Consider the following 5,000-nt stretch of genomic DNA (forward strand, 5'->3'; position numbering starts at 1 on the left):
CCCTAACCTAACCCACGTTGCGCCCTAACCTAACCTACGTTGCGCCCTAACCTAACCTACGTTGCGCCCTAACCTAACCTACGTTGCGCCCTAACCTAACCTACGTTGCGCCCTAACCTAACCTACGTTGGGCCCTAACCTAACCCACGTTGCGCCCTAACCTAACCCACGTTGCGCCCTAACCTAACCCACGTTGCGCCCAAACCTAACCCACGTTGCGCCCTAACCTAACCCACGTTGCGCCCTAACCTAACCCACGTTGCGCCCTAACCTAACCCACGTTGCGCCCTAACCTAACCCACGTTGCGCCCTAACCTAACCCACGTTGCGCCCTAACCTAACCTACGTTGCGCCCTCACCTAACCCAAGTTGCGCCCTAACCTAACCCACGTTGCGCCCTAACCTAACCCACGTTGCGCCCTAACCTAACCCACGTTGCGCCCTAACCTAACCCACGTTGCGCCCTAACCTAACCCACGTTGCGCCCTAACCTAACCCAAGTTGCGCCTTAACCTAACCCACGTTGCGCCTTAACCTGCCCTGTAATTGTTAGTTATATGAATCTAGGAATTCGTGTAGCGTTGCCTAATTGCAACCATCTCAACATAGTTCACTTCGCGCACACTGTGGTGTTCTGCGTATTGATTCATTTTACGGTGCGTACCCTCACATCTTGCGAGTGTTGCTTACTTTCCACATGGTCCCGCTATCCACTGTATTGTGTACTGCAATAGGACGTATATCGCCCCCGCCCCCCCCCCTCCCCTCCTGTCACCTCTAGCTCGTCGGTCAGGAGTTCGCGTGTTGAATGCGCTTCGCAGCTGTGCAATGGCATTCGCATACGTACGCTGGCCACCTTCCACGTGTTCTTTCGTGCACACGTCGCAGCGTGTATGTATGCTGATGGAGTGCGTCGTGACACACAACATCCAGGCATGCAAGACTCGTAGAAGTCGCAAATGTAGATGGATGTCTACGTTTGCTGCCCAAGTTACGCAAATGAACTGGAAATCCGTTGTTGCGCGGTTGTTCGCGCTGGAGGTGAATCGTTGATATCGACGATCGGTACAGGTATTAACCGGTTGCTTCAGCGACACCCGTCATACCCACGAACGTGAGTGGGCATGTGGGTATGAAGCGATACGCGGCGGTGGCTGGGTGGGACCGTCCCCGGCCGGTGAGGGGGGGGCGCCCGGCGTGCTGGCCGCGCGCTGCGTGGGCGCACGCGCGGCAGCCGGCTGGTGGGGGCGCCCAGTGGCAGGCGCGCCGGCTGACGGAGGCGGCAGGCGGCGCATCTGCGTGCCGGCGCACCCAGCGCGCGGCGCCGTGCGGCCAAAGTGGGTCCTCCCGGGCCCGGTGCGAAGCGCGGTGGACATCTGCAGTGTGCTGGTCCGATTGAGGACTGTGTGCGTTGAGGATGCGCCGCCGCCCGGCACTCGGCGCCGCGACGCCGTCTGCTGCTCGGTCGCCCCCGCGGTTCTCGCAGGTGGTTTGTATCGCAGCTGTGCGGATGTGTTGGCGCGTGCGCTGTGCTGGGAGAGTTCGCTTTGGCACCCAAGTGGGGCTCTGCCCCTCTGTGGCGCTGGCGTTGGAGCTGCCCGGTCACTGTTTGTGGCCGCGTGTTGTCTCCCGCCGGCAACACCACGACAGCACGCTCCCGGGCCTCTGTCGGCAGCGGCAAGCTCAGTTGGGAGCACGGGTGGTCGCACTGAAAGCGTCTACTCGCCTATCTCCGGGCGATTGCGCCTCTCTCGAACCCGACCAAGTACTTAGGACGGCGCTGCGCGCCGCCGGGACCTGAGAGGGTTTCGAGGTGTATCGTGCAGGGGAGCCCAGCCTCCTCCTGTTTGCAGAATAATTGAGCGGACGCTTGCGTGTTCGCGCGGGCCCCCGGGACACACTCCCGGGCGGCCGGCTGCTCAGCTCTAGTTGACGCAGCTCCCTGGTTGATCCTGCCAGTAGTCATATGCTTGTCTCAAAGATTAAGCCATGCATGTCTCAGTACAAGCCGCATTAAGGTGAAACCGCGAATGGCTCATTAAATCAGTTATGGTTCCTTAGATCGTACCCACGTTACTTGGATAACTGTGGTAATTCTAGAGCTAATACATGCAAACAGAGTCCCGACCAGAGATGGAAGGGACGCTTTTATTAGATCAAAACCAATCGGTCGGCTCGTCCGGTCCGTTTGCCTTGGTGACTCTGAAAAACTTTGGGCTGATCGCACGGTCTTCGTACCGGCGACGCATCTTTCAAATGTCTGCCTTATCAACTGTCGATGGTAGGTTCTGCGCCTACCATGGTTGTAACGGGTAACGGGGAATCAGGGTTCGATTCCGGAGAGGGAGCCTGAGAAACGGCTACCACATCCAAGGAAGGCAGCAGGCGCGCAAATTACCCACTCCCGGCACGGGGAGGTAGTGACGAAAAATAACGATACGGGACTCATCCGAGGCCCCGTAATCGGAATGAGTACACTTTAAATCCTTTAACGAGTATCTATTGGAGGGCAAGTCTGGTGCCAGCAGCCGCGGTAATTCCAGCTCCAATAGCGTATATTAAAGTTGTTGCGGTTAAAAAGCTCGTAGTTGGATTTGTGTCCCACGCTGTTGGTTCACCGCCCGTCGGTGTTTAACTGGCATGTATCGTGGGACGTCCTGCCGGTGGGGCGAGCCGAAGGCGTGCGACCGCCTCGTGCGTGCTCGTGCGTCCCGAGGCGGACCCCGTTGAAATCCTACCAGGGTGCTCTTTATTGAGTGTCTCGGTGGGCCGGCACGTTTACTTTGAACAAATTAGAGTGCTTAAAGCAGGCAAGCCCGCCTGAATACTGTGTGCATGGAATAATGGAATAGGACCTCGGTTCTATTTTGTTGGTTTTCGGAACCCGAGGTAATGATTAATAGGGACAGGCGGGGGCATTCGTATTGCGACGTTAGAGGTGAAATTCTTGGATCGTCGCAAGACGAACAGAAGCGAAAGCATTTGCCAAGTATGTTTTCATTAATCAAGAACGAAAGTTAGAGGTTCGAAGGCGATCAGATACCGCCCTAGTTCTAACCATAAACGATGCCAGCCAGCGATCCGCCGCAGTTCCTCCGATGACTCGGCGGGCAGCCTCCGGGAAACCAAAGCTTTTGGGTTCCGGGGGAAGTATGGTTGCAAAGCTGAAACTTAAAGGAATTGACGGAAGGGCACCACCAGGAGTGGAGCCTGCGGCTTAATTTGACTCAACACGGGAAACCTCACCAGGCCCGGACACCGGAAGGATTGACAGATTGATAGCTCTTTCTTGATTCGGTGGGTGGTGGTGCATGGCCGTTCTTAGTTGGTGGAGCGATTTGTCTGGTTAATTCCGATAACGAACGAGACTCTAGCCTGCTAACTAGTCGCGTGACATCCTTCGTGCTGTCAGCGATTACTTTTCTTCTTAGAGGGACAGGCGGCTTCTAGCCGCACGAGATTGAGCAATAACAGGTCTGTGATGCCCTTAGATGTTCTGGGCCGCACGCGCGCTACACTGAAGGAATCAGCGTGTCTTCCTAGGCCGAAAGGTCGGGGTAACCCGCTGAACCTCCTTCGTGCTAGGGATTGGGGCTTGCAATTGTTCCCCATGAACGAGGAATTCCCAGTAAGCGCGAGTCATAAGCTCGCGTTGATTACGTCCCTGCCCTTTGTACACACCGCCCGTCGCTACTACCGATTGAATCATTTAGTGAGGTCTTCGGACTGGTACGCGGCATCGACTCTGTCGTTGCCGATGCTACCGGAAAGATGACCAAACTTGATCATTTAGAGGAAGTAAAAGTCGTAACAAGGTTTCCGTAGGTGAACCTGCGGAAGGATCATTACCGACTAGACTGCATGTCTTTCGATGTGCGTGTCGTGTCGTGCAACACGCTACCTGTACGGCTCGCAGTAGCTGTGCGCCGCGTGCGGGACCACGCGTGCTTCTCAAAACTAACGGAAAATGTTGTGTGGTACGAGCGCTGAAGCTCTGGAGCGGCTGGCCTGCGGCACCTGGCGCCTCGCGCCGGTTTTGAATGACGTTCGCCCGAGTGCCTGTCCGCTCCGGAGTGGAGCCGTACGACGCCCATCGGCCGTGAGGCCGTTGGACACAAAACACTGGAACAGGGGCCGTCGAACGCCTCAGTCCCGCCTATGCAACTGTTTTGAAAGAGACAGTGGAAACTGTAAAAAGATCACCCAGGACGGTGGATCACTCGGCTCGTGGGTCGATGAAGAACGCAGCAAATTGCGCGTCGACATGTGAACTGCAGGACACATGAACATCGACGTTTCGAACGCACATTGCGGTCCATGGATTCCGTTCCCGGGCCACGTCTGGCTGAGGGTCGGCTACGTAAACTGAAGCGCGCGGCGTTTGTCCCGCTTCGGAGACGTGGGTGTGTCGTGCCGGCCTGTGGGGCCGGCCACGTCCCCTCAAACGAGCGATGCGCGCCCGTCGCCTGGCGGTTCGCATACCGGTACTGTCTCGGTAGCGTGCACAGCCGGCTGGCGGTGTGGCGTGCGACACCTCGTACAACGACCTCAGAGCAGGCGAGACTACCCGCTGAATTTAAGCATATTACTAAGCGGAGGAAAAGAAACTAACAAGGATTCCCCCAGTAGCGGCGAGCGAACAGGGAAGAGTCCAGCACCGAACCCCGCAGGCTGCCGCCTGTCGTGGCATGTGGTGTTTGGGAGGGTCCACTACCCCCGACGCCTCGCGCCGAGCCCAAGTCCAACTTGAATGAGGCCACGGCCCGTAGAGGGTGCCAGGCCCGTAGCGGCCGGTGCGAGCGTCGGCGGGACCTCTCCTTCGAGTCGGGTTGCTTGAGAGTGCAGCTCCAAGTGGGTGGTAAACTCCATCTGAGACTAAATATGACCACGAGACCGATAGCGAACAAGTACCGTGAGGGAAAGTTGAAAAGGACTTTGAAGAGAGAGTTCAAAAGTACGTGAAACCGTTCTGGGGTAAACGTGAGAAGTCCGAAAGGTCG

The 5,000-nt window shown here is 57.0% G+C and overlaps 3 non-coding genes across 3 annotated transcripts in view; all 3 read left to right on the forward strand.

Moving 5' to 3' along the window:
- Positions 1-1,939: 1,939 nt before the first annotated feature.
- LOC126197328 (small subunit ribosomal RNA) lies at positions 1,940-3,848 on the forward strand. The gene has a single exon (XR_007539695.1). It is a non-coding gene; the product is annotated as a small subunit ribosomal RNA (ribosomal RNA).
- A 352-nt stretch (positions 3,849-4,200) lies between these two features.
- On the forward strand, positions 4,201-4,355 carry LOC126196336 (5.8S ribosomal RNA). Its single transcript, XR_007538854.1, has one exon. It is a non-coding gene; the product is annotated as a 5.8S ribosomal RNA (ribosomal RNA).
- A 188-nt stretch (positions 4,356-4,543) lies between these two features.
- The window catches only part of LOC126197548 (large subunit ribosomal RNA), a 4,223-nt gene continuing 3,766 nt past the window's right edge, over positions 4,544-5,000 (forward strand). The window contains exon 1 of the ribosomal RNA XR_007539907.1: positions 4,544-5,000. This exon is cut by the window's right edge and continues 3,766 nt beyond it. This is a non-coding gene — a ribosomal RNA (large subunit ribosomal RNA).

The sequence above is a fragment of the Schistocerca nitens genome, chromosome 7, assembly GCF_023898315.1.
Source record: "Schistocerca nitens isolate TAMUIC-IGC-003100 chromosome 7, iqSchNite1.1, whole genome shotgun sequence".
NCBI lineage: Eukaryota > Metazoa > Arthropoda > Insecta > Orthoptera > Acrididae > Schistocerca > Schistocerca nitens.